General features: G+C 39.8%; 1 long non-coding RNA gene across 2 annotated transcripts; it reads right to left on the reverse strand.

The window, feature by feature from the left end:
• Nucleotides 1-2,590: 2,590 nt before the first annotated feature.
• LOC114011731 (uncharacterized) lies at nt 2,591-14,861 on the reverse strand. Of its 2 annotated transcripts, none has more exons than XR_003553792.2 (3): nt 14,609-14,861; nt 8,727-8,925; nt 2,591-3,963 (listed from the first exon to the last, which is right to left on the reverse strand). It is a non-coding gene; the product is annotated as an uncharacterized LOC114011731 (long non-coding RNA). The 2 variants fall into 2 exon arrangements; XR_008748854.1 differs by lacking the exon at nt 14,609-14,861 and adding an exon at nt 9,648-9,816.
• Between the last annotated feature and the right edge of the window lie 5,675 nt (nt 14,862-20,536).

Raw genomic sequence — 20,536 nt, forward strand, 5'->3', positions numbered from 1 at the left:
CCAGTTGGTTTTCATATATGAGCTGCTGAGAAGGTAAGCTCCTTTGAAAGGGGTTGGGAAGCAAGAGAGCGCTAACACATTAGCTACTAGAAGAAAGGCCAGCTTCGGCCAGGACCAGGTAGGAGCTTTGCATTGCTGAACTATCCCTCGGGCAGAGGCCAGTTGTGGGATTGCTTTGCTGTCTTTTCAGTCTGGAGTATGTGCTTAGCCTTTCACATGGAGTCCATTTATGGCCTCCAAGAAGGCATGAGTCCTTGATAAACTTTTCTGGGTTTAGCTTTCTGTGGAGTTGGTAGTATGGTTTGTCTAGAATTGCTGTGGCAATGCCTTGGCTCAAGCCCTCATTAAAACCCGACCTTTGGGAAGTTGCACACCTGTAACCCGGTGAAGCAATACACTCTCCTACCTTTTTGTTAGAAGGCTAAATGTGGATTTAGCCACCTAACTTCAACCCTGAAAACATAAACAACTTCTACATCCATCAATATTTATTTAAAGGTGAATGGTAATGCTACGACATAAATTTGGAATTTTCATCACAGAAAAAACAAGCTTGCTTTTTAAAGATGCTTTTCCCTGTAAAATGTGCTGGTGTTCTTTCAAGTAGAGGATATGTCATTTCAAAGCCTCTCTGAGAGACCCAAGCAGGGATTGTGTTGAGTATCTTGGTGTGAAAGAGTGATGGTGGATCTTGGCACAACAGCATTAGAAAGCCTGCCTGTGCCAGACAGCATGAAGTACTGTTTCTTGGGTTAATCGGGGGTGGGGTGGGGGTGTTTGGGTATTTTTTTGGTTCTCAACAAGCAAAAATCTCTACATATGTTACATTTGTACTCTATCTTGATTGTTGCAAAGAGGTTTAGAAACAGCATCAAAGGAACCTAAAGTCTGTGGTGTGTTCAGACCGTACAGGAGATGTGGTGTGGTGAGGGTTAAGGCAAATCTGCCTTCTTTCATTGTTCCATGTCACCATGTCAGTCATGATAGCTGACCTGCAGTGATGTAATATAATATGGACACTAAGGCTTTTAACAAATGTCACTTTGAAACAAAGCATGTGCTTTTAGAGAAAGTTGTTTGTTTTAACTGAACCCAAAATTAAGCATTTATCATCTTGTCTCCTGTAAAGCATATTGTTCTAGCTTGGAGAGAACTGAAACTGAACCATATGGTGAAAGTGGAAGAATTCAGAAAAATTTACTCTGTTTCCATCAAGTCTGTGCCTGTTTTTTCTAGCTTCAAGGGGAAAAAAAAAAAAGTAATTGCTATAGACAGGGTAAAGACGGTAGTTACTATTCCTAGTCCATTACACAAGAGTAGGTGCTTTCAAGTACTTGGAAACAAACATTGTACTAAAATTACTACTGGTTACTGGCAGAATTACTTGTAAATGTCTATATTCTAGGATGGAAATAGTATTTAGGGTTTTACAGAAAGTGTTCCTTAAGCTTTTTGTTCACAGATGTATCTTTGTTCTTATGTACACACATTTGCCAAGAATTTCCTAAGCAACTAATGATTATGCATGCTTCAATTTTGGGGTATTCGGCTTGTAAGTTCTCAAAGAACTTAACCTTTTATGAATGCTGATTCTTTGGCAGTGAGATATTGTAAAGGTTACCCCAAACTGATATTATTAGCATGCTTTCAATCTCCCCATTTATTTTGAGTTTACTCCCCCAAGTTGATTCTTCATGAGACTGTAGTGCTAGTTTCTACAAAAGCTGAAAAATATGATGTTAGTTTGGAACTGGATTTGTAAGTTTGGGGACAACTTACTATCTGTTTCTTGGGAATATTTTTTGTTTTCAGGATCAAAAAATTATTGTCAGGCTCCATTCACATTGATCACATTTATCTAAGCACTTTTTAAAATATCTGACTTCCTCAATACATTTAATTGATGTCTGCCCTACCAACAAGAGAACCTGAAGTATTGAAGTACTTGTGACAGATCTCAATTTGCAATCTGAGACAATTAAAACTAATGTGACTAATCCAGTTGTTATCACCAACAAACATCTCAGATAATCTCAGATATTTAAAGCGAGATCTTTTTCCAGTTGTTAGTTTGAATTTGGATCTTGTTGTTAACTGTCTATAGAGGGGGAAAAAAAAAGTCTTCTCTGTCTGGAAAGATCAATTTTTGCAAATTAATGCAATGTCCAACTTCAAAATAGACACGTCCAGTAAGATGATGCATTATTGTTCCTACACTTATTTGTACTTCACAGATGTAATTTGGCTTCCTTACATTAAAGCCAGAGATACAGAGAGCACTCCCAACAGAGTAGGGGAGTCTGCAGTGTGGCGAGTGCAACAGAGGCCACCCTTAGGGCCTTTCCCTGCTGATCGCTGTTTTCCTTACAGCCTCCTCGAAGCACTACGTGAGACAGATGGAGACCTTACACACCACCACTCCTAAAGGGGGCAAAATGGGACTGTGAGGCTTGCTTATCCTTGTCTGCTTGTGAGAGCTCGCAGAATGTGGGACTTCTATGGCATGTGGAAGACCCTGAACCATACACAGACAAACCAGGCTCTTCCCAGAAGAGTATGCAGGGAACACATAAAAAGATAGCTACATACATGTGTTTCATACATGTGTTTAATTTCACTTTTCCCAGTGTATATTACACCTCAGATGCTTCTCCACAAGACAGGTTTGGTAACTGTCTCCAGGGGACCATGTTTACAGCCTCACCATAACCCTGATTCACACGTGGTTATTGTTCAAGTGAGCTATGACCACACTTAGGTAAGAGAAGAGACTCTTCTTTTTTTTTTCTTTTCTGTTGCATTTGGTAGAATATTTAACCTTCATTATCAGAACTAGTCCTGAGCTGTTTATGATTTAATATCCTGCCCACGAGGAGGTTTAGGCTTGGGCCAGATGATGAACACTATATAAAAGCTAATGTTGCTGCATTGTATAAAGAATCAGCTCAGGTGGGGAAGGGAAGGTGTGAAAAGGGAGGTGTTCACAATGAAATGGACTGCAAACAAGCTGCTGCAGAACCATATGCACAACCTGTTCTCATCAGTGGAATATTAAAGATGAAGCAGATAAAACAATCCTTGGTATTGAAAATAAGATTATTGCTTTCATGCATATGTATTGGCACTGCAGCCTTTTCCACAGATGGACACTATTAAAGGGAGTAATCAAATATCAACATGTGTTTCGTACAGAAAAAGACCCTAACCTAACTGGCTAGCAGGAAAATTTTTGTATTGATTTATTTTTATATCAGAAAGGTGACCGAGATTTTAAGCTTTTTTAGGCTGATACTGTGTGGTTGATCTGGTGGTGGTTACCGGGATCTCTATGTGATCCTCACCTCAAGTTCTAGTGTAACAAGTGTATAATACATGTTTTTTTTAAGAAAAAGTATCATGCATGAACCTGATTTCACACAAGGTCTTGTCACCATTTCTAGTAGGTTTCAACATGCGCTAGGTTAATTTAGATGTCAGAAATTGAATTGCTTTTACTGTAATTAAATGGGTATACATTAGGATTACCTAAGCTGGATTTAGTAGAATCACAGAGAACAGAATAGATGCAATGCTGCAAATCTTCAGTGGTGTTTGTCCTCTCCAGGTGTGATAAATACTGCAGCTACTTACTGAACAACTTAGGATATGACATTTCTGAAACTGGTGCTGGACATAGCAGGGGGGAAAAGGACGCTGTACACAGATTTGCAATAGTCACATCAATCTTCCAGTGAGTGATTGCAGTCCTTTCCAGTTCTATTCAGACTGTACAGAGTAGACTCCTCCCCTGTCTTCCTGGCAGAAAAACAGACAAAATTGTCACTTCCCCAAGTTGCTTCCTCATGCAGCAGCTGAATCCCATCTCCGTCCAGCTCTCCTGTTATGGGCTTCACTTCCCCAGCGCCTTTGTGTCTTGTGAATTCTGTGTGACTCCCCATTCTTGACATAGCCTCTTCAGTAAATCTGAAAAAAAAAGTTGCTGCTGTTATTACACGAATTGAAAAGTACTTTCCCAGTATTATATATATTTTTAACGACTAGTTTGTCAAAGTTTGTTGCTTGAATTTCTGTTAAACTCTCTTTTCTTACATAGTCCTGCTGTTCTACTGCAGTTAATCTGTTTGTCTGTAATGTTAGGTTTGTTTTAACTTATACTGAGGCAGTTGATAAGATCCTGTGGATTACTGATCTACAACTGTGTATTACGAAGTACTTCTTGATCTTGCAAATTCACTAAATGTCAGCGCAGTGGTACCAATAAAATTGTACAATCTGCTTTCCTAACAGGGCAAGAATGAGTTGTTCTATCCAAAAATGACTGTCTGAAACAGATTTTCCATGAACCGTTCTGTCAGTGTGTGTGTGCGTGCGTGCATGTACACACATACAATCCCAGCATTCCTGGGACCTCATGGATTAAGTTCCCATAAGCACACATGATATAATTTCTTCCAGGACCAGATTCATGTGGTAATGTCATTGTTGCGCAACTGCTTTTCTCAGCTTAAAATAAAGACATTAAGTACTAGATAATCAAAAGTTTTCTTCCTTACCTCCCTTACTAATTTTTTCCAATGTGAAATTTAAAAGCCAAAAATAATGATTTTAAAAAGTTTTTAAAAATAAGTGATCTTCTGTATCAAAAGTACAGATATTGCCTTATATTAAAGAGAGTTTCGTTATCTCCCCTTCCCCACCCCCAAAACAGAAGTTGTTTCAACATCCTGGCTTATTCCTGGTTTCATACCAGCAATATGCTTTTTGGCATGTACTGTACATTACACTAACAACCCAGCCTGCCAACAATTTAATAGCTTTGCTATGCGATTATAGTTTTCAGGCCATACCCACTTTATTGACACAGTTTCCTTTTACTATTGCTTAATAACACTTCCCTCCTCTTTCTGCCACCCCTCCCCTCCCCACCCGCGCTCCCCACCACACCTTCCTCCCCGATGCCAGCAGAGGGCACTGGGACTTAGTTTCCCGGACGGTTCAGCCGCTAAAACTATTCAAGCAGTTGCACTTAGAGTTGTGTTCTTTTTTTTTTTTTTTTTTTTTTTTTTTCCTGTCGTTCCATTCATAGAAACCTGGAGACAAAAAAAACCCCAAACAACCAAAAAAAAACCAACCAACCCAACAAACAAACAAAAAAACCAGCCCAAACCAAAACCCCAAACCTCCATGATCAAAATTTACACAGCGATCAGAGTGGGGAGAGCAGTGCCTGTGGGTGCTCGTGTGCCAGGGATGGGGATGTCACCGCAGGGGAAGACACTGGGGGTCATCATTTCGGTGAACTCCAAGTCATCTGTTTTCTTTAGCAGGATCTTTCTGATCATGGAGGGAGGCTAATGAAAGGGTCCTCCAAAATGTTTTCGGAACAGTTTCTTCACAGCGGTGCTCTGGGTAAATAATGCTCCTGCAGCCTCAGCGAAATGGTGGCTTATCCTCACCATAGTATGGCGCTGAGCACAGGACAACAGGGCGCACCTCCAAACCTCCCTGCTTCTTCCTCTGTTTACTCTTTGATTATTTTTTTCAGGATTTACAGATCAAACTGGATGATGTGTCCAGTAATCTCTGTTCAGGTTTCCTGTTAATCCTACCCTACTTCACAAAGAATAAGTCAATGTCACTCTATGGTTTAATTCTTATTATCAGGCTCAGGAGAGCTCCTGCTCAGCACTGTTCAGGGTATCACTGGAGCTGGGGTTTCATTTGGTACCTTTTCTGGGATCCCACCGATTAAAAGGTGATACGGGGCCTGTGACTGGAAGTGGGGCAGACAAAAGTGAAGAAGTGTCACTGAAGGGAAGAGGGGCGATGATAAAGGGGAAATGAGAGTGCTCTGACTTCTTCAGCTGCTGCCTTGCAAAAAGTAATGTACTTAAGGACAGAAAAAAATAATAATGTGCCTATGTATCTATGCACAGTGTGACATGAATGTTAAGCAAGCACCACAGAAGTGCTTTTAAATTAAAAAGAGAGAGGATAAATGAGAATAAGTGCCTTATGTATATGAAAAGACATATTCCCCACTCCATTCTCTCTTTGTCTTTCAAATGCAGAAGAAACAAAAAGGTCAAGAGAGATTTGGTCGACACCATAACACGGAAGTCACTTTTTGTGCTATTGTGAATGTGTTATTGTTCTTCTCTTGCTGCCTTGTTGTATTAAGAATGAAATAAAAACAATGCTAATGACAAGAGAGGGACAAAGCCTGTGCTGGGCCAGATGGCTGTTGGAGAGGAAACATGCTTACCTGTGTACTTTACCACATTGCTTTGAAGAAAAACTACGCTGTTTATTCTCACCATATCCTTCTCAGAAAGCAGCTTTCAATTTTCTGCTTGAGACCTATGAAATCTCTTACTGTAAACCTTTCCCTCCTAACACTGCCATCCAATTGGGAAAGCTGTTACCTAATAAACTGAAGCATGTCTGGTACAAAACATAAATAGGGTTAATGGCTGACAACTGCACACGGTTAAGCAAAGACAACTGATTTGTGATTTACATCTGTCACAAGTGTATATACAGTTGCACAGTTGGTTCTGTGCTTTCAGTTCAAATATAAGTCACATAACTGTATAAGTACTTTGTGAGATATATAATTGCCTAGTTATGTACGTAATTAATTAAATACCGTATGCAATCATAACTGCATGAGTAAAATGGGAGTGCAGTCATACCTGTCACAATAGGCTGAGCTTGGACAGACAGCTGAGTTATTAACGAGAAAGCCTTGCATATACTGGGACAACTGGAATCTTTAACTTGTCATCTATGTAACCTCAGCAGAATAGCCTCTGCGCAGTCGCTTTTAAAAGGAAACATTCTTACCCTGCAGTCTGCACCGGTCCAAAGGATTCATGGTCCCTGCCCTAAGCTGAAGCTGAGAAATAATTTGCCAGTACTTCCAGTATTATTTCTAGTGCAAATTCATATGGGTTTAAAAAGCACACTCAGCAGGACCGGTACAGAGTGTGCATTATCAGTCATGCCCTTTCAGCATAAAGGAAAAATTTTAATTTCCTACTTCCATTATAAATTATACATTTGTAAAGTATCTCCGTCTTTTTGTACAATAGTTCACACAATGGGGTTCTAGTTTGTGGCTGCAGCTCTTGGGAACTATGATATTTCCCGAGACTGAAAATGGTGAAACTCTTCTAAAACTGACTAATATGTATTTCAGTTTAATAACGGAAAAAAGTGTATTCTGAGCTCTCCTTCAAAGATTAAGGATGGTTCCTCTTCAATTTGGTGTCTGAAGTTCCCGGTATTCAGTGTCAGCTTTCTGGTTCAGGCAGATATGAGTCATGGATCCAGATCAAATTTTTGTGTAAATGAGGCAAATGTTCAGGTTCTTTAGTTGGTTCTGACAGGCACATCACTACGCTGAGATTTCTTTGGTGATAAGAACAAGTATTTAAGCCTGGTGGCTGAAGCAACTAGCAGTTTACCCCTTAATTGCAACTCGCAGGTTAAAACACAAGCTATTGCAAGGGGTCAGATACTTAGATAACAGGAAAAAACTCTAAATGTAATTTAAGGTCTTTATGTCTACAGCTTCTGTGTTTACATCCCTGGAAAGTTTAGTATATATTTCTGACTCTCCATGCATTTGAATCCTATGATGGGCAAAGGTCTAGTTACCAGAGCCAAAAGGATTTTTATTTCTGTTCTTTAACACAGTCTGGAAAGAGACGGAGAAAAAGTAATTTCTCAGTTTTGCCTGGCATAGGGAAGGGTGGGATTACCAGCTTAGGTTTTCCTGTTGCGTTTCTGTCAAGCAAATCAGTCGTGCCATTCCTGTAAATCAGTCATCCTCTTGAAAGGGAAGAGGTGGCACAGGCTGGAGTTCTGAGCTTTCAGGGTACGCAGGGAATATGGAGCAGTGCCCAGGATGGATGTAGGCTCCCACTTCCACTGCAAGACGACGTGTACCCATGTGCAAGAGCCACAGATGCACGTGTTCACCCAGCTGAGGCTAAAGAGTTGCTGCCCCCCTGCTCAGTCTGGGGGCAAGGGTGCTTATGGGATGGTCCTAAAGCCCTCTGCCGGCAAAAGGAGCCAAGTTGGCAGAAACCTCCTTGCATTTGTGTTCAAATTTATTGATTTCAGGCCAGATGAGCCAAAGGCAGCCATAAAAAGCAGCTTGCCAGCAAATTCTGAGATGGCAGCAACGAGCAGCTGAGTAGGGACGGAGATCTGCCTGTCGTTTGAAATTCAGTGATAAGCTACTTCCAGCTTTTCCTCCACAGGGAGGTATTGATTTATTATATAAAAGAGGGAGTGTCACCAGGGTCAATCTGGGCAACCAGCACAAATCTTGTTTATACGTTTCCCTCTCAGTGTCCATGTACCTGCACAGTACACGCAAATACAATAAAAGTTGTTATTAATAAGACATTAAGAAGCATAGTGAGGAAGGGCCTATTTTCAGATCGTTCTTTTTTGACCGTAACTCCACTATAGTGAATGAAAGCTTGAAATAAAAAGCACAATCAAATGCACATTGTATACTGATAGACAGTATATGGTCAAGTGTTTGTTTGCAGGGCTGTCAGAACTTGCTAGGAGTAAAAAAACAACCACACACACTACTTCACATCTGCCACTGCCTGACAAACTACATCGTGTTTCCTTGCTTCTAATAAAGATCACACAGCAGCTAATACTCTATCAAAGCTTAAAGACCAAATAAATACAGTGCTTACCTCCGAGGGCCTATGCCCTGGTTTTATTGGCATGCATAACAGAGGCAGTGTCGTGAGAGGCTTGTGAAATGCAACTTCCCACGTGCAGCAATGCTTTTTGAACATCTTGGTGCAGATTTTCTTAAGAGATATCTGTGTTCTTAGAAAGAGCATGTCTGTGCTCTGAGAAATCACTTATTTTAGGCTTGTCGATAAAACTCTGGAGAGAGAGAGGGAGAAAGAGTACTGAAAGAAGAACAATCTACCAAATACAGCTAAGAATATAGTTTATAGTTTGCAAGGTACGGAGTGCTTTATTGGAACTGAATGATCAATATTTTGCAGGATTATTTATTCTGTGAAGCAGGAACAGCAGTTCCTTCTTCAAAGCCTACCAAGTGACAATAGAATTGATCCAAAAACCCTAATTCTGGAACCTGATATGTCCAGGAAGATTTGGGGATCTATACCCAGCCTGTGTGCAGTGACTGATAACCTATCTGAAAGCTCCTGCCTGTTTGTGCAGAAGCCGTTGGTGCTATCTATGTCAGAGATAGTTATAGAAAGAGAAACTGCTGAATTTGTTTCCACACAGAAGATGTTTGAATATTAGTGTGCTTTAAAAGAAAAAAAGACTGACAGCATCTGGAGTAGGGCAAGTGCCATTTATCATGTCAGTGAGAGTCAGGTTTGGTTTTGGAATGAGCAGACTAGGTTGAATAAAATACTATTTTATTCTATATAGACTATACTAGGTTGAATAAAATGACCCAAACTGGAACTGCTGCAAGAGGCTCAAAACTTTCTTCTTCTTCACTCAAAATATTGCTTACTGTGGCTCACTTTATCATGAAATACTTAAATGCTTTAAACTTAGGCATTGGGTAATCTGTTTAGATAAAAAGTAATATTTTTTGGAATTAGATAAAATAAGCTACTTACAGATTTGATCACAGTCATCATCAATAATCTAATTTAACCCTTTTTTGATTTTAAATCACCTGATTCAAGTCTGTTTGTTCAGAATGATTCATCAAATAGCTTGTGCAAACAAACTGTGTCCTGTGATTTTTTCCGTAGACAGTCCAGGAGGAGGTTCATGTTGTTCAGTTTTTTGTCACATGGTTAGCCACAAGTCACATTCTGTTATTTCTGTTTCCTCTTTGATGACAGAAATAAGAGATGGCAGGTCTTGCAAATTATCTGCTCTATTATGCAAATAAAACCCCAGCTTTTGAGAATCACCCCAAGAACACTTTTCCTTCTGACTGTTCGACCCAATATGTGTTTTGCATTAGTACTCATGATGGAGCTGCTTTTCCTCAGTGTTCTGGAGAGCAAAGATGCACAAATCTTTCTTTGCATATATACACCTTGCTTCATTTCTTTGGCAATGCTTTATGCATCTTTGGTTTAAAAGCTACATCAAAACTTTGAAGCTGGACGGTTGTTTATTTGATGTATTGACATGGGCCGCTGTCTTCATCTCCCTGTAGAAAGGCAGTTTGAGGATTTAATGTAAAGACTGTGCACCTACATGCTCAAGTGGCTATGTATTGCCACACCAGCACTAATTGCATGCACTAACATAATTTAAATTAGACATGCAACTGTTTGTGCAAAGGAACACAGGAACAGGCCTGTCAGACCGTACAAAAATAGTACCTTTCCATTGAGGTGGACGTGCTGTTATGGCCCCAGCATTATTGTCTGCTAGTAATTGAACCAAAAAAAGAAAAAGTAGGACAAATGAATGATGGTTGAGGAAGAGATTTAAAAGGATCCCACATTAGTTTCCTGTAGCCTACATAACGCTTCTTTTAATAATCTCAGCCCCATCATTTAACATGGGTTTAAATGAAAAGGAAAGACCACAAGATAAGATCACATAAAAAACAGAAGTCGCTAAACTAACTCTGTGTCTGCTAATAAAAGACTTTTTTTATAAAGGTATGTTTAGTAAGAAAATACTTGAGAAAATAAGTGAATGTTCAGGCAGTCTGTCAGCAAACTCACAGGCATTTGACAAAATCGTAGTTCACTTTCAGTTACCTTTGGAGATTAAGGGGGTTTAAGGGGTAGGGAGGAGACATGCACATAAAGCAAAACCCATCATACAGAATAGATGTCAGGTTATAAGAATAATATACATTCAATTCCTGTTTTAAAAACCTATAAATTACCAAACAGTGAAAAAGGGCAGGCAGTGTAGCGTGTACTCTGTGTCACTTACTCAGCAGCAAGGGGTGTTTCTGGAGATGGCGGAGTCTGGTTTAACCTGTAAATTGGATAATTCACCCACAGGAAATCAGGAGCTGATTATACGCAGAACTCTTGGAGTTAAAGTGCTTTATGAAATCACATCAATGTAACCAGAATTCTGTTCAGGTCAGAACCAGAAAGGTTTGACAAGGTTACATTTAAACTAATTTTAGGAGAAAAACATGGTATTTGGTTTTGTCTATTTATGCTATAGTTTAGACTACAGTGCTATCTATTCTAAAAAGAAAAACACAGGAGTTTTCAAGTTTAAAAATGTGAGACTTTTTAACATTTGGAATAAATCCAGTAATTCAGTATCTCTCAACCCAAAGCCAAGTCAAACTTTCTGCAGAACTGTAGTTTTATTTTCTAGTTTGAGGTGTATCTGGGAAGTGGGGGAGGGGTAAATGAACTTTGTTATAATTAGATTAGAACAGAACCACTTAAAACTACAGTGTATGACATAAATGTTCCTAATATTTAGGCGAATTTGCTAGTACACAGCAGTATTATTTGCACAAATCCATGCCTGTTAAATGGCCATGTTCAACACCGTTATAGTAGGGTGGGCTTTCCTGGAAGTGCACCAGGAGTAACTCTGTCCAAGTAAGACAATGAGAATGACCACTGTCTGTTTCCAAATTCCCATTTGCTTTCAGATGAAAGTGAATTTCATAATTACAAAATTAGTCATGGGTAATTGCCAGCTGCAGTTATTTTGGATGAAGAAAGAGGATTTCTGTTGTTACAGCTTTTCGTTTTGTGGAGCCTGTTTGGAACAGTTGCCTTCATTTTTGTCATTCAAACAGAGAGAGTTACCTGAAGTATATAAACCTCACAAATGATCGCAACAAACTTCACTGCTTATGTGAGGCTTTGATGACTAGGAGGGACTTATACAACATAAATATAATAAAACTATGCTGGAAAACTTCAATTTTGTGACATACACGTAGACTCTGAGTGTCAATCAGTATAGGCCTGAGTTCATCTTCATTCAATACCATGATTTTAAACAGCAGCTTTTACTGGGCAGACTGTATGTGCAATTTTAAAATTGCTATTTTAAAATAAAAAATGAAAGAAGATTGTGCAAATGGTCCACTTCCCTGTAATTTCAGGATTCTTTTGTGCTATGGCCCTATGAGGTTACTTATATGAGAAAATCAACTATTAGAAAACCTGTATTTAATAATTTTCCTGGAATAACTCTTCTTTTGGATTAAGGAGCTTTATTCAGAGGTCAGTATGTGGGCACCACTGCACAGAAGGAGTGTCTGTGGTGGACTTCATGGAGCATTTGTCATCTCATTTCTGTTTCAGAATCAAAGTTCTTCTGGGATAAGATCTGGTGGTATGTTTGGCTTTTCTTTTTTCTTTACTTTGTTTTAGTCCGTGGTTGCACTTTCAGAGTAGAAGAAACTATCAGTATTATGGTTGTCTCCTAGTGGAGAGACTTATTGAGGGAGGTAGTTTTGCAGCATGGCCTAAAGATGCTCAGACTCTGGATTTGCCTGATCTCTTCATTGAAGACCGCTGCGTAGCCAGCTCCCCTTGACAGAGAAAGCTTTGTCTCTGACTCTCATGTGCTTCATCCTGAGCTTTGTGATCTGCATTTTCCCAGCGGGGCACAGCTGTCACGGTGACTCATAGACTGAAAATCACGCTTTGATGTAGCTGTGTCTCTAACCATGTAGTATGTTCTCCAGTTCCTTGTCCAGTCTAGTTTTAAGTGATTCAAACACCACTCCTGTTAGCAAAATATTCCATAGTCTAGGAGACTGTGTTGGTATTCAGTCTAATTTCATTTCAGCCCACACTGTTTCATGACAGTCTTTAATGTTTACACACGTTAAATATTTTAGGCTGTTATCATATCCTCCCTTAGTCATAATTTTAGCAAATTACATGCATTCAACCTTTCTGCCATCATCTTTTTTCTTTCTTCTTTTTTTTTTTTTTAAATAATTTACCCAAAAGCCTAGTTATTTTTCTGTTCCCTGAGTTGCCAATAGAACCCTATAAACTGATGGATATTGTGGGGGGAGAAGGGGGAATTTTTTAAAATCAAAGTGAGTTCATACAGCAACATTAAAATATAGTCAGCAATATAATAAACTTTTTTTAATTGAAAGGAGTAAGGGATTTTTTTAGATAGAAGGCTCTCTGTAAAGATTACAACAGTTGTGCAAATTAAGTCTGTTTTGTTGTTTGTTTGTTTGTTTGTTTTCTAATGATCCCCTCCCTGTCAGTTCAGAGTTCCTTTGACTGGTTAGATTTGTATGATTCTAAAATTGGTGACTTATGCTCTTTTTCCAGGGTCTTCAATAGTGATTTAATTTAACACATTTATGATTTATGTGAAATTATTCATTATGCAGTTGACCTTATTTGAGACAACAAATTGCCCCTTTCAAACAATTGACTGGCTTTTGGAGTGTAGTTAAGGCTGAAAGAGGAATAAGCAGATGATACAGAAGAGGCTGCTTGGAATTTTAAACTGATATTAGGATGGTCTTTGAGTAGGCAGGGAGGCTGGTGCAGACTGCCCTGCATTTCCTCCGTGTCTGGAACATTAAGTGTTCAAGTGCAGTAATGGCACTTCCTGTCAGTGGGAATTGTTTAACAGCTGATCACTTCATAAAGTGGAAGGGCAGGGGAAGGGACTGAAATAGCCGGGAATAGGAAATTCCTGTAGAATAGAGAATAGAGAAGCAAAACCCTAAAAGGCCTCAAAAGCAAGTAATTGAGGAAGATGGAGCTGCAGTAGCTGGAGGGAGTGGCTTCTCTCACTTTTCAATTAGTTCAGTTTGCTCGACTCTCACTGGTGGGAGTGATACGATCACGAATGTAGACAGAGCGATGCAGAGTCCCACTCTGCAGTTACACATCACGTGTCCAACAACAACAAAAAAAAAAGTGATGCATTCTTTCTCCCCACAAAGTCTGCCTATTTTTTTTCCCCTTCTCTTTTTCAAACATCTAATTGTCAATTAAAAATTGCAGTATTTATTAAAATGGTTGGGGAAATGCTATTTTCCAGTGGGATATGAGAAGAAAACTTTACAAGCTGGGGGAGGGGAGTAACAACAAAGCACTTATTCTTCCCTTTCCCCTCCCCCAGTAGAGGGAGGAAGCAGAGGAGTGGTAGTAGAAGTAGGAAGAAGAAAGGAATTAAAAAATAAAGAAAACTTGAAAGTGGAGTAAGGAAAGGAATTTAAAGGAGAACTGTACACTTTTTAGCAAATCTTTGGAAAGATGGCTAAATTCTGTGAGATAATGAAAACTCTGGGTTTAGCAATACATTCCTTTAATTTTAAGCATATGCATTGTCTTGCTGATACCAGTTTAGTTACTCCTATTTATTCCAACTGAAGGTGTGGCCTAAAGGTTTAGGATAAAACACAGATGAGAATATTTGTGTAACATCCTCACTGTTCGTATATTAGGGGAGAGGTAAGTAACTTGGACAGTTTCACTCAAGAGGTTTCATAACCTTTAAGCTGGGCGTGTGCTGATTCAGATGGTAAAAGCAGTATTCAAAATGAGTTAAGCTTTGTGTGTTGCATGCTATTTTCTGAGGATTAGTCCAACCACCTGTTACTAAAACATGAAACTCAGTCAGAAAAATAATTACATACCTTTCCAGATGCACACAGAAAGGCGCACCTTGGGTGAAATAATTGCAGAGCCAAGAAAATTTTCATCGGGAACACATCAGCTTTTGTCTTTAAACATGAAACATTTCCAACAGCTCTCACTGTATGCCAGCATTGCATTTCTGTGATTTTTGTACTCTGACTTCATGCACACACATGTGCGCACACACACGTGCATGCACACACTCAGACAAAATCTACTGCTCGCTGAATCTCCTGTTCGATCAGAGTTGCACTGTTCAGACTGCAGATAAGCAAAGATAAGCAAAGTATACGTTACATGCTTTAAAGCATGTGCTTTTCCAGTTGTAGATGTATGCACAACACAGGCAAAGGATAGAGAATATTGACCAGTGTGCTGACCTGGGGGAGAATCTTTCCTGACCAATTTTCCTCGAACTGTGGTTTCAAATACCAAGATCTTGGTTTGTTTTATTTTGTTTTAACTACTGTTGAGTACCGCTGGCTTGAAAAGTTTCCATTTTGCAAGGATTTTCTTTCTTTTTTTTGTTTGCTTGCTTGTTTTTCAACTTGCTCTGGGTCCTGGGACGATGAAGTTTTAGAAATGTGCTGCAAGCCGCCCCCCCCCCCCCCCCCCCCCCCCCCCCCCCGGGCTCCACAGCCCGCCAGGGAATTGACAAGAACAGCGGCAGAGCGGAAAAGGAAGCCAGCCTGGCCCAGCAGCTGCCCTGGCCTGCTTGGCTGGGCTGGACCCTGCCCCAGCCTCGGTGGCTGCTCATCAAAACCCAGGATGTTTTAAATAACATGTTTCAGCCTTAGCAAATTGTGATTATCCAACAAACCCTCGCTTTGTCAGAAAGTTTCTGACCAGCTTTACTTTGGAGTAACTTGCTCCATCTGACCCAAGGGAGTAAAAGCCTCAGCTTTCTTGGGGTAGAGGGTATATAAATAACTGATAATGCATGCCCAAAGTTCTCCCACTGGGATTAATAATAGTACATAAATATTTATGACAAAAGTGAGTTGTCCCTGAATTGGATCTGGAGACACCATTCAGTTTTGAATGGAATTGAACCTGCTTCTACCAGATTTGTATTTGGGCCTGAATTTCTGTTTTGGGAACTATTAAAGCAGAGGCTGTTTGGCCCCTTATGAATGCAGCTCAGTAACAGCACTTCTGAAAACTAAAACTGGAAAAGTTCCTCATTCCTTGTTCCTCATTATAGGGCAGAACACTTAGTTTCTGACAATGACCTGTACAAGCGTAACTGCCTGTTTACTAGCCGTGTTGGAAAACAGCTTTAGACCCTTTGTTCATTTGCTTAGCAGCTGTAACAATAGATAGGTGTGTGAGAAAGCAGCAGCTACTCTTTCTTCCTCATTCACTCGCTGCGCTAGCACTGCATCAGCTATGCAGAAGACAACAGTTTGCAACACCAAGTTGCTACTGGCTGTGTGGCGTCAGTTTTGCTTTTTTCTATTTCCTTAACAGAGAGGGTTTGGGTTAAAAGAGGAAACAAAAATGTGCACCCATTCCTATCTGAAAACCAGACCTTAGCTCCCGGTGGTTCTTTTCTTTTCCTTTCAAAACACGAGCAAGATTAAAAATAAAGAAGTGTCAGTGTGCTAATGTTTCAGTTTCTAATCAGTTCACAAATGGCAGGAAATTAACCGGCTTTTCATGAACATCTGTTCCACTTCTGGCTTGAAAGGTTGGAGGCAAATGCTATCTGTCAAATTTAATAGTGAGCATCAGTAATAAATATACTTTTCATTTTTCACATGCACACCCTCCCCCTTTTCTCTATTACCCATTCAAAATAATACATTGTAGCCACATGCATTGTTTTCTTCTCTTGTATTTGGGGGGGGGGGGCATAATATATGCTGTTAATTAAAAGGACGATGAACTGCCTCTGAATAAAGATCAGGAAAAAGGTTGTGATTACGGTACTGCAGTGCTGTACACCTGCTGGATGTGTTTTCAGCGAGTACGGCAACGCTCATCCCGAGTCCTTCTTGGGTGAAATTTTCTTTTTTGAAAACTCCATAATGGCTTAGGAAGCAAAGTCTGTTTTCACTAGTATTATTTATTTTTAAGTGACTTGAGAAACTAAAGGTCTTGTTGCTGTAGCAACAGTCTCTATGGGAATGTCACATCAAAGTAACTTTATTTAATTCACCTTTTTGTGCCTAGTGTTCTCATGCAGGCAGGTTCCTCAGGCTAAAGTAAGAGTACTCCACAGGAGAGGTGTAACTAGTTTTGCAGTGAGCTTATTTTTTTAAGGTTGATAGGAATTAATGAATAACCAGCCACTCTAGTTGTTAGTTTGTCCCCCAGGAGACACTTTGCTACCACTGTGTTGCCTCACACTGGGAGTGGAATGCCTCCACATTATGCTTTTTTCATTGCTGTTGGTACTGTGTGCTACATGTCTCTTCATTTAAAAAATTGACAGGCATTCCGGATTTCTTGTTCACTACTACAAGGTCATAGCGAATTCACAAGCCCAGAATCATACAGTTTGTAACAGCTGTGCTCTTCTTGGTTCCCTGCAGAAACGGGACTTGAAATTCTTGCCTGAAGGGATATTATGATATCTACATTATACTCTCATGACAGTGTTTATTCCTAAAGTTGATTTCAGTACCAATTCAGTTGCTCTGGAGAACAGAGAAGCTAAGTAAAATCTCAAGCAATGCATGGCATAGGCCGCTGGATTTTGAGCAGTCCATAGCTGAAATAGAGAATGACAGCCCAGATAATGCAACAAATGGCCTCAAAAGCACCAAAAGCTTCCCAGATTCCCTCATGGGGTCCAAAGAGGGGGACATTAATCAGGACAGACAGAGGAATCTGTAACCAAACAGGTTTGGCCATTACACAAGAATACCATGCAAACATGAAACTAGAGGAAAAGATCTTTATCAGCACCTAGCATGCAAAAACATACAGAAGGGAAACTCAAACAGTATTATGTGCTGCGGTACTATGATACAACTGCAGACGGATGTGTTAGCTTGTTTTGCCTCATTACTGGCAGTAATTACTGGCACCACATTGAACATTCAGTAAAAGTACTTGCCTTGGTCTGCTTGCTCAGCATCAGAACTGCTTTTCCCACTACTCTGATTGCTTAACTTGAAGTAAGACTAGGGCATTACTGGGCAAACAGGCCAAATTGAATCAAAGGAATTCAGAATTAATAAATTTACTTTAAGAAGAATTATAAGGTTTTAGGAAAAGTGATACATGCTGTCTTTAATCATACAGTGGAGTTGATGCTAATCTACAGTGCCATAAGGAGAGCTCAGACAAGGGGAGAAGGTTGTTTTGGTACTTAAAGGCGAAGCAGCTCCCTTAAATTACCTATATAGCTGATGTTTCTTTCTGTTCCTGCCCCAGTGAGAGGCACATTGTGCTGATATTATCCATGACAGTGTTTTCTTGATTTGCCTATTGCCTTTTTGAACACCACTTTACTTAGCTCTTGCTTCTCGTTAGTATCACCCAATGAGAGCATGGCTGACAGTGGAGTTGGTGTGCCAAAGGAGAAAAGTTTGATTATTACTTCCACCCACCTAAATCCAATGCAGGAGGCTAACCACTGTGTTTGTAACAGGGGCTTGTCCAGCTGAGGAAAATTCATAAGGAAATGCTGAGGTGGAAAGGAATGCCACTGGCAAAAGGCACTCCAAAATGATGGTCACTGCTGTAGCTTTTCTCCCCTTGGTACCAAAAGGCCAATGGGACTACAGAGCACCAGGCTTATCCCATCATTATGGCCATATTCTCATGACTTAGCACTGCTCATTGCCCTCAATACTGCCTGACAGAAGTTTAAAAAGAGTCATTTACTGTCATTCTTCACTAAATTCCCAAAGCTTCCTACAAAGCTGGGGAAGAATTGTCCTTGTCTGACACATGGGAAACTGAAGTGGAGCAGATGTGCTGAGGGATGGGGACTTGCTCACACTACCATGAACAGCAGGCTGTAACTAGGAGTCAGGTTTCCTCAATTCATCGAACAGTAAGTGCCAGGTTCACATTGTTCCTTCCTTAAAAAAAATTAAAAACTAGGTACTGCATGTTGATGACTTACATATCCTTATTCAAACAGATGCACAAATCTGGTTTAATGAAAGGAAAAGTAATATTGCCTATTAATGAACTCTGAATAATTATATTACACTCTAAGCATTGAGTACAACAGTTCTCACTAGGGGGGGGAAATCATTGGGCAAGAAAAATAATTGTCTCACTAGCGATTACCATTAGAGTATTAAAGAAACTGATGTACTTATCATTAAGTAGTCTCTCTGGAAGCTTTTGTTTCCTAATAAAGTGCTCATCTCATGAAGTATCATCAGGAGTACAGTAATTTGATTCTGATTGTGAGCCTTTACCTGCTTACTAGAGAATTGCTTGTAAATATTAATAATGGATTTCCACCATGGGAAAAGAAGGTACAACTGACATTCTCAAATATGAAAAATCATTAAGGCCCACTACCCTCCTTATCCTCTGTCATGTATGTCTTCATGGCATCAAAAGCACATGAGACCCCAGTGACAAATTATATATTGTGAAGAAGCTCTAATTTTTCTTCAGCCTCTGGTTGCACCACACTATTTGATTATTCCAGCACTGGGAGTGAAATTCACCCCTGTGCTACAGGGTGCGTAGGGTTGTCAGTGGGATTTGGCTTGGGGATTGATTTGCAGGAGCTCTTTCCAGGTTGCCTTGCACTCTGTTAAGAATGGCAAATGAAATGCTTTAAAAGAGAAGGTAGGAGAAGGGCACAGGTAGACAGTACAGAATTCCCTGTTCTGGGACCAGTGTTCAGAGGGTGTTCCAATACACCATTTTTTCTTGAGATTGCACAGTTTAGCCCTCTGAAATTGTGCTTTTTCGTTTACTTTTGCTTACCAAGATGAAGTATCTTTCTCTGCAGTCTAGTGTTTGCATTGGTGATTCTTTTCACCTACTCATTACCTTTAGTTTTTTTACTTGCAAGTGGAAAATCTTCCAGCACGCTATATAATATCACCATAATCTCCCTGGTATATTGGTGGACGGGGGAAAACCCCACTAATAAATAGTTTGGTTTTCAGTTTTGCTTTGGCCAAAAATACAACAACAGTTTCCACCATTACACTACCATTTCAGAAATCTTAAGTGCTTCAAGACAGAGAACAAATACATTTATGCATCTTAAAATGCTAGTAGGTTTCTACAGCCATGCTCCAAAACAGCAAGGCGCTTGTTCCACTTTCTAAACGTATCACAGTCTCCTATGTAAGTTTAGAAACTCAGTCTCTGTAAATTTGCTCTTGAGTTTCTGATATGCCCCAGCACAACCTGTTAGTTCTTGAAAAAACACCACAAAAATAGCATTAATCTTGTAGTTTCATTTTTAAATACAGAAGATTGTAAATCTGCAGAATGAGGTGTGAATACCCTGAGAGGAAATCTCATAAGGAGAATGAAAGATATATTTTTTTGGATACGAAGTGTTCTCAATATACCAAGTTTTTTTCTAAAAGGCAGGCGACACATCCCCTGCCTCTGCGCACCTCTGCTGCCCTTTGGCTATCCAGGTCTTGTGGCTGTCATTTTCTTTAGACACTGCCTAACACTTAGGCATTAATATGATCAGCACTTCACAACAGAAGCCCTTTATCCCTGCCATTAATCATTTTGCTAAGTTACTTTATTGCAGTTGGTGGCAATAAATGTGGAATAAGATGCTACATTTGTCCCTAAATTATCTCAGTTTATCATGTCATATTGTAGGGTCAGAGTCTACTGGTCTGTCTTGTACTGGACTGAGCATGGCCTTGTGACGCTCTCAATGCCTATCTTGTGCTTTATTTGAAAAGCCTTACCTGAGAACTCATGGAACAGCAATCAGAGACACACTCTGATGATGGTGGTTATTACGCTGT

The sequence above is a fragment of the Falco peregrinus genome, chromosome 9 (genome assembly GCF_023634155.1).
Source record: "Falco peregrinus isolate bFalPer1 chromosome 9, bFalPer1.pri, whole genome shotgun sequence".
Lineage (NCBI taxonomy): Eukaryota > Metazoa > Chordata > Aves > Falconiformes > Falconidae > Falco > Falco peregrinus.